Source organism: Rutidosis leptorrhynchoides, chromosome 4 (genome assembly GCF_046630445.1).
Source record: "Rutidosis leptorrhynchoides isolate AG116_Rl617_1_P2 chromosome 4, CSIRO_AGI_Rlap_v1, whole genome shotgun sequence".
Classification (NCBI taxonomy): domain Eukaryota; kingdom Viridiplantae; phylum Streptophyta; class Magnoliopsida; order Asterales; family Asteraceae; genus Rutidosis; species Rutidosis leptorrhynchoides.
This window is the reverse complement of record NC_092336.1, coordinates 269,183,615-269,194,146: the sequence shown is the minus strand read 5'-3', so window position 1 is coordinate 269,194,146 and position 10,532 is coordinate 269,183,615.

Genomic DNA, 10,532 nt, shown 5'->3' with positions numbered 1-10,532 from the left:
TAATATTAACTTAGTATAATTAGAACTACTATTTTGATAAACAAATGAAATACAAAAATATATATATTTAACACATATAACATAACAAAATATTTTATTATATAAAAGGAATATATGAAATATAAATAAATTATTAATATAAAAATAATATCATTAATAAGGGATATATATAAACTCATTCGATTATGATTTTGTGTATTAATTTATATACACAAATGATATAGGTTCGTGAAACCAAGGCCAACCCTGCATTGTTCAGTATCGTCGTATGAATATTTTTACTACAAAATACCGTATTGTGAGTTTCATTTGCTCCATTTTTAAATGCTTTTGCAATATATATTTTGGGACTGAGAATACATGCGCTGCTTTTATAACTGTTTTACGAAATAGACACAAGTACTTGAAACTACATTCTATGATTGGATTATTATACCGGATATCACCCTTTTTAGCTTGGTAGCCTAAGAATTTGGGAACAGACCCCCCAAATTGACGCGAATCCTAAAGATAGATCTATTGGGCCTAACAAACCCCATCCAGGTTATGAATGCTTTAGTACTTCGATTTTATATACAGATGAGTGTACCTGTATATTTGGGGATATTCTAGATGCATTTGTTAATGTCGGTTACCAGGTGTTCACCATATGAATGAATTTTAATTCGCAGGTTATGCGTACTATTTTATTACACAGGTTATGTGTAGTATAAAAATGAAATCTTGTGGTCTATTAAAATTATGGAAATGATTGATTATGATAAACTTATAAACTCACCAACCTTTTGGTTGACACTTGAAAGCATGTTTATTCTCAGGTATGAAAGAAATCTTCCGCTGTGCATTCGCTCATTTTAGAGATATTACTTGGAGTCATTCATGACATATTTCAAAAGATGTTGCATTCGAGTCATTTAGTTCATCAAGAATGTTATTAAGTCATTTATAGTTGGATATATTATGAAATGGAATGCATGTCGTCAACTTTCGATGAAATGAAAGTTTGTCTTTTAAAAATGAATGCAATGTTTGTAAAATGTATCATATAGAGGTCAAGTACCTCGCGATGTAACCAAATGTAATGTATTCGTCCAGATGGATTAGGACGGGTCGTTAAAGTTGGTATCAGAGCGGTGGTCTTAGCGAACCAAGTCTTGCATTAGTGTATCTAACTGATAGTTGTTAAGATGCATTAGTAAGTCTGGACTTCGACCGTGTCTGCATGTCAAAAGTTTTGCTTATCATTTCATGTCAAAAATTACCTGCTTATCATTCTTAGTCTAGAAACGTCTTACTGCAGTTAGTGCATCGATAGTGTATAGACAAAATTCATATCTCAGCGTATCTGTTACTATAGACTTTACCTGACAGCGTATCCGTAACTTATGGGATTTTAGTATTATATTGCATATGTAAATTATGTATTGCAGGATACTAATCTACGTCCTATAATCTATTTCTTATCAAAACTCCTTCATTTGATCGTACGATATGGATCCCTCAACCAGTTCGAATTCCTCGGATTCGGATAGTTATTCCAACATGGATATTCACCTAAGCTCCGGAAGCAGCGTCACCAGAATGAATCAACCAATCAGCCATCATCAATTCTGGATGAATTGGGGATGGGTTCGTAGTCGACTTAATCATTGGAGACAAGAAGAAGGTGATCCCTTCCATCCACCTTATTGCCCTCTCGGTGAAGAACCCGAGGCACTTACCGGCGAACCTGTCCAAAACACCATATTCACCCTCATTGCCAGGATATCTCACAACGATTATATTCTATCCACAATTCTAAACCTTATTCATCCGCTCGTTCCGACCGACAATCATCCCAGAATAATAGAAGAAGTCAACGAACTTCGTGCTCGAGTAATCAATTTGGAGAATATGGTGTAAAATTTACCAGCTTCAGCAACATCACCGACACCAACAGTACCATTAGTAACAGCACCAGTACCATCAACAATCCATGCCTCAACATCTCATTTTGTACCTCGAGTATAATCATCGTTCTCCGTATCATTCTACATCAACTATCTTCGTTCTTCCTGGCGATTATGTAATCTCTAATGTTTTAGAGATTATGTATTCTAGTTCGGACGGTAAACCAAATGAGATTAATATCATATTAACTCATTAAATCTATAATTACATCTGAAGAAAATATATATATGTAAGTATATTTTCATAAAGATTGTAATTAAAAATTCTTTTGTACAAACTGTTAATGGTGAAAATATTTTAACGGGTAGGTAATACCCGAGGAATATTTAGATTTCACATTAATAAGTTACACTGTACATTCTTAGAATCTGATTCAACGGTCATTTACCATCATACTTACATCCACAGTTATACGAATCCGTTCACTACAGAATAACCATTTTCATTCAATTTCATATTTGGATTTTGACTTATCAAAATCCAACAAGTGGCATAATGAAGAAAACATTAGACAAAATAAAATTTGTTAGAAACAAACAAATTAACTATGAGAAATTTTGTTAAGAATCCACGCTAACTAAATCCTAGCTAACTGTTCCTAGCTAACTGTTCCTAGCTAACTGATTATTACATTTTATTTATCGCAATTTATTTATCGTAATTCTCGTAATTTTATTTATTGTCATTTAATTTCTGTTATTTATTTTACGCACTTTATTTATCGTCATTTAAATACTGTTATTTACGCATTTTAAATATCGGGACACGTATACAAGGTTTTGACATATCATATCGACGCATCTATATATATTATTTGGAATAACCATAGACACTCTATATGCGGTAATGATAGAGTTAGCTATACAGAGTTGAGGTTGATTCTAAAATAATATATATACTTTGAGTTGTGATCGAGTCTGAGACATGTATACAATGGGTCACGACATGTATTAATTAATTCGAATATTATATATTAAACTATATATGAATTATTGAATTGCTAACTGTGGACTACTAACTGTGGACTACCAACATTGGACAATTAAAATAAATTAAAATATTGATTATAACATATAAAACTAAACAATTCTTCAAGTTTGCCACTTGATTTCATCTTAAACCTCATTTGTATCTTGACGCTTACAATCTGCGTTCAAACCTTTCATGATTCTTGAAAACACCTCAATCGAGAAGATGAACCAACCGCACTTCATCTACGGAAGGAAAGATTTATGTATATAGATATGCACCTGAAAAAAACCCTCGGAACCTGAGTAGACGTTTAACACGTATCTGTGATAGCTCCGTTGGCATTGTTATTACCGAAAAATAACATTGCAATTCTTTTTCAAATTAGCCAATTTTCTCACAGCTCCATCAAATCAGCTTCAATTTTCATTCGAATAAACCTTATTATAAAGATTACCCCTTCATCATCGTTACCGAAGAACCGTTTATATCCCACCACATTAGCAGTAAACTTACCAGTAACTTCATCACTCATTGGCTTAGGTGTCTCCGAAAAACCATTATATTTATTCATTAAAACCCTATCGTATACTCATCCGCATCTTATAATGAGAATTTCCATACCAATTACCGAGAATCAGCAATCAGTATTTCAAATCTCGCAGCGTTCCTACATCAACAGTTATATGTATACATATAACATTTACCTCCTAGAATTATGATCTTCAATTCTGAAAAGTACCCAGTCTACAAATCAGTACCCTGAATTTTTTTAAAATGCTGATGAAGCAGCAAAAACTGTAAATGACCTTAACGGCCAAAAGTTTGATGATAAAGAATAGAGTGTTGGAAACACTCAATAGAAAATTAATACTGGAAAGCGGATTATGCAAAACTATAAAGGAGGCTGTTGACAAATCACAAAGACTAAACATGCCTTCAAAGAAACCAAATAATTCAGTATCCGCTGAAGTCATTAACGAATACCTTGCTCCTGACTCTACACTTTTACGAACAAATCTTCATCATCATCCATCGATGTTAGAAATTCTAAGATATCATCGTATCTTTCATTATAAATATTCTCGATATTTCTGAAGATATTTTCATAACTATTCTTATCTGATATCATTTATCTTTTTGCAATATCAGTGTTACATCAGAAAGGAAACTATTTTAGTTTCTAAATTCTGAAGAATTCGAATTTAAAAATATGAATGTTTTTGAAGTAGTGTTGGAAACTGAAGCATGAGTTAGTATAATATAATGACACTTGATCAACGTGATTATATTACAGTAAGTCATGCTGAGTTTCTAATGAAACATGATGATTCACAGACTATAACGTCATCATGTGCCATTTTACACGACTCTTACATTCTGTCTAATCTATAAACATATCAAGAACATATTTTCTTGATAGTTCTATCTTTCTCTTGAATTCTGGTAATTTAACCAATCAAGATCGTGCTATTACAATTTCTCTCTTAGAACATTATCCACGTTCATTCGAAACACCATACCTACGAATTTTGGACCATTACTTGTTGTACTTAGAGTCGAGAAGAGAATAAAAAGTATGAAACTCTGAAATATAAGGGAGAATATAAAGCCCGATAACAACACATAAATTACAAACCGTGTATATCAATGTTTATCGCAACATAAAGACACGGGAGAATTAAAAACACTATAACCCCAAGGGTGAGGTAGAAGTAAATAGATTCCTCTTGTGGAAGTTGGAAAAGGAGAATGATTGTTGCGATAGTAAGGATTAGGACAATGATCAGAACTGGATTAAGCATTTTCACAATCTTTTAAATTTGGGAATTGAGTATAGGAATGGTAAAAGTAATGGAACTGAAGAAGTTAATTTATCGTGAAATATTTGATAAAGAATTCAAGGCAGATCTTCGCATTTAATTTGAGAGATCCTAATTTCCTAATTTACCAAAAAATCAAATCTTATATTGATTCGAAGATTATCTTTAAATCCCATGAATTCCGGAAATAACCCTGTCTAGGTCAACAGATATAACGAAACTTTACTTTACTCATTTCACTTATTTACGATAACTTCACTCATACTCTTCGAGTAATCGAATTATCTTATCCATATTACTCAACAGTAATAAAACTCTATTTATCAGCTCAAATTCATCAGGAAAACATTCTTGTTGTTAGCCATGACGATCCCAATCAAATTTTGGGATGAAATTTCTTTAACGGGTAGGTACTGTGATGACCCGAAAATTTCCGACCAAATTTAAACATTATCTTAACACGATTTCGACACAATAAGCAAAGTTTGTAATGTTGATTTCATGACCCATCCTAATCCATCTAAACGAAGTCCATATCGATTATAAACGATTCACAATAGTTGATTACATCGCGAGGTACTTGACCTCTATATGATATATTTTAAAAACATTGCATTCATTTTTAAAAGACAAACTTTCATTTACATCGAAAGTTGACGGCATGCATACCATTTCATAATATATCCAACTATAATTGACTTAATAATAATCTTGATGAACTCAACGACTCGAATGCAACGTCTTTTGAAATATGTCATGAATGACTCCAAGTAATATCCTTAAAATAAGCAAATGCACAGCGGAAGATTTCTTTCATACCTGAGAATAAACATGCTTTAAAGTGTCAACCAAAAGGTTGGTGAGTTCATTAGTTTATCATAAATATTCATTTTCATCATTTTAATAGACCACAAGATTTTCATATTTCATAAACATCATTCTCATATCAGGCATTTCGCAAACTGCATAGAGATAAAAATCATTCATATGGATTGAACACCTGGTAATCGACATTAACAAGATGCATATAGAATATCCCCATCATTCCGGGACACCCATCGGACATGATAAACTCAAAGTATTAAAGCATTCTAAATTCTAGAATGGGGGTTGTTATTTCCCGTAGATCTACCTTTAGGATTCGCGTCAATTAGGGGTGCACTAATTCTCAAAATTAGTAATGTTCCCTAATTCTTAGGCTACCAAGCTAAAAAGGGGCATATTCGATTCGATAATCCAACCATAGAATGTAGTTTCGATTACTTGTGTCTATTTCGTAAAAACATTTATAAAAGCAGCGCATGTATTCTCAGTCCCAAAAATATATATTGCAAAAGCATTTAAAAATGGAGTAATGAAACTCACCTAATATATTTTGCAGTAAAAATACATATGACTATATTGAACAATGCAGGGTTGGCCTCGGAATCACGAACCTATATCATTTGTATATTCATTAATACATATAATCGAAATTGAATAAATATATATTATTATTAGTGATGTAATTTATATATTTAATAAATTATAAGTTTCATTATTTATATACTTTCATTATATATATATAATTGTTAATATAGTTAAGTTAAATATATTTTTAATATAGGGATTATTTGTTTGTAATTAATAATTATGATAGTACTAATATTAGTAATAATATTGATACTCTATAATAATGCTAAAAGTGATAATAATAATGTTAATAATAATATTAATAATGATAATAATACTAGATTGTATTAAAATAACTATGGTAATATTAATTATAATAATCCTTTTAAAACATACTTTAGTTAAGATTTTAATAATTGTCATAATAATATTTATATTCAAAATTTTTATATTTTTAATCTTAACAATATTATAAAACCTGTATATTCATAGTTATAATAATCATAACTTTCGTGTTTAATCTATCAACTAATGACTATAGTTTCTTTTAATATTAATTTGTATTCATAATCATAATCTACATGTATTCATATAATTATAATCAATCTCCTAATCTTTATCATAATACCTTTTATTAATAATTAACCTGTTTAGTATTCTTGAAATCCTAATAATATTACTAGCAAAAATAACACAATTAGTAATATTATAAATAATAATATTAGTTATGATAATACTAAATGATGATACTAATATAGTTAATAATAATAACTAACTTAATAATAATAATAATGATATAGCATGTATTAATGTTAATAATAATAATAATTTACTTATTCATAAAAACTATAATTAATAATACTAATAATAATTATGATAATTATAATACTTGTAATAACCCTAAATAATATTAATAACAACATTAGTAATAATAATAATAATAATAATAATAATAATAATAATAATAATAATAATAATAATAATAATAATAATAATAATCATAAAAATAATAATAATAATGAAAATAAAAATATAAATGTGTATACCCTTTTAAAAGTTTTTCGAAAAAGAATTGCCCACGACATGGCTCGAACCCACGACCCCTCGAATACCCGAACAATCCCTTGACCATTCCTCTGCGACTGCTTATCTGATTATTATTACCATTTAATTATTTTAAGACAGTTTCAATCGGAATACCATTTTCATCTTCTTCATCTCCTAAATCCTCCACAGATCGAATCCCCACTTAATCACAAATTAATTGTTGTTTTTAGAAATCTTAAATTAAACAGTCACGATCCATAATCGTTATTTGAATCAATTAAATCAAATAAATACAAAAATTCTGCTGTAACAGACATATATACTCGCGTATGAACTCTAAATCACATTTGAATTTTAAAGACGTTTAGGGTGAAGATTATAACATGAAATAGATAGCAAAACGTTCCTTAAAACTTTCTGAAACATCAATTGATCCTAAAACTTCAAAACAAAATCGAATTTTACTATGAACATTTACGTTTGACTTTTGAAGTTTACCTTTGACTAAAAAATTCAAATTAATTAGGAATAATTGGAAGAAAATCTTTTGCAGATAGTTTCTGGAATGATTCCTAATAAAACTGTATTTATAGAATTTGAGTTTGATGAGAAATCGACCTTTTTTGGAAAAATTAACCCAAGAACAGGGTACAGTCAGTGTTCTTGCCTCTTTTTGTTTAAAATTTAACCAATTAAAACAGATGAAAGTGAGAATTGATATTGAGAACGTGTAGTGGGTTGAATGTGATAATACACTGAATAATTCATTTGCTTATACTACCAATTCGTCGACAGAAAGGGATCATCAGGTACAAAGAAAATAAAAAAAAATTTAAAAAAAACTGAAGTGGATTGTTACAGATTCGTTTGAGAGTGTTTTGTCTCATCAATTTAGTCGACATAAGTACCAATTAAGAACAGAAGGAGAAGAAAAAGGATTTAGAATGATGGTGATAGCTTAACAGATTACGTATATGTATATAGTCAGTATTTTGTGTTTATATATATATATATATATATATATATATATATATATATATATATATATAATCAGTATTTATAAATATATATATTCTGTATGTGTATATATATATACACACACTTGTACTTCGTATATGTATATGAATATATCTGTATTTACATTACCATATATTACCATATATATTTTGTTTGTATAATATTTATATAAAGAAACAAATTAATATTAACTATATACACATAAGTATTTAATATTAATTTTATTAATAATAATGAAACTATTAATAATAATAATAATAATAATAATAGAGATGATGGTGATAATAATTTAAATAATATTAATAATATTTGTACATGTCAAATTTAACATATTTATATATATATTTTTTATATTAAAACATTATTAAAAATAGTACAAATATTAATATTATCATTTATAATGAAAGTATTGTTAATACTATTAATATAACAAATATATTCAAACTTGTAATTAAATTTAATTAATATTATATATTATTTATTTATTATTTATACATCTTATTACATTATATATAATATTACTTATGCATAGTATTCCTATATATATATATATATATATATATATATATATATATATATATATATATATATATATAGTGGTAGGATCAAGAGGGAAGTAACCATTCGGGGGGAAGCAAAAACTTTTTTTTTCGTTTTTTGAAAAAACTTTGTTCACGAATATTATAGATGAGATGAAAATATGAACATTTAGTAGAGACACTTTGTGATAAATATTTTTATTTTGGTGGGGAAACGATCGAAGAAGTAATATATAACAATTATCGTGTTTTTCGAGCATATGTTGAGGTTTTAGCTATTGGGGTTTAGATATTAGGGTTTATAGGGTTTTGATATTAGGGTTTAGAAATTTAGGGTTTAGGGTTTAGATTTAGGGTTTAGATTTAGGATTTAGATTGAGTTTTTAACACGAACGGTTTAGAGTTTAGGGTTTAGGATTTAGGGTTTAGGGTTTGGTGTTTTGGGTTTATGGAATAAACCCAAAACACCAAACCCTAAACCCTAAACCCTTTACTCTAAATCGGGCTAAATTTTACTTCACAAAACATGAAAAAAAGACGTTCATATTCTTCACGAACAATATTATCTTGAATGTTATTTTTGTCGATCGTTTTCTCTCATAAATAAAGACATTCATCACGAAGTGTCTCTTCTAAATGTTCATATTTTCGTGTGATCTTGATGCCGGAAAAAAAAAATTCAAAAAAAAACGAATTTTTTTTTTTGCTTCCCCCCGTTTCCCCCCGATTGGTAACTTCCCCATTGATCCTGCCCCTATATATATATATATATATATATATATATATATATATATATATATAACATCCTTTATATATACATTCATTTTAATAAAAACTTAATTATTCTGTTTATTATTTTACATTTTAAAATTCAAATTGATTTAAGTGTATTTTATTAATTCAAAATATTACATATACACTTATATTTATATATATATATATATATATATATATATATATATATATATATATATATATATATATATATATATATATATATATATATATATATATATATATATATATATATATATATATATATATATATATATATATATATATATATATATTTATTTATTTATTTATTTATTTATATACTTAATTACACCTAATTGTTCGTGAATCGTCGGGAACAGTCAAAGGGTATTTAATTATATAAAAGTAGTTCAAAAATTTTGAGATTCGGCTTTACAGACTTCGCTTATCGTGTCGGAAACATATATAGATCAAGTTTAAATTTGGTCGAAAATTTCCGGGTCGTCATAGTACCTACCGTTAAAGAAATTTCCCCTGAAATTTGATTGAGATGGTCATGGCTGATAATAAATATGTTTTCATGACGCATATGAGCTGAAAATTAGAGTTTTATTACCATTGAGTAATATAGATAAAACAATTCATTTATATGAAGAGTACGAGTGAAGCTATCACAAAAGAGTGAAATGAGTAAAAGCAGGTTTGACTTAACCGGTGAAGTAGTCACACTTGAATTTCCGGATTTAAAGGAATTTAAAAGAAAATCTTTGGAAGTCTATATGATCTGATTCTTCAGCGATTAAGGAAATCAGGATCTCTCTAATTAAATGTGGAGATCTGCCTTGATTACTCTGTCTGGTATTTCCATTATAAATTAAACTCTTCCGTTCCATTATTGTCACCATTCCTATACTTTCTTTCTTAGTTCATACATCCAAAAGATTATGAAAATGTTTAATCCATTTCTAATCCCTGATATTTTCCAAGTTATCATTTCTGTCATCCTTCTTTTCAATTTTTCACCAGAAAAATTTGTTTA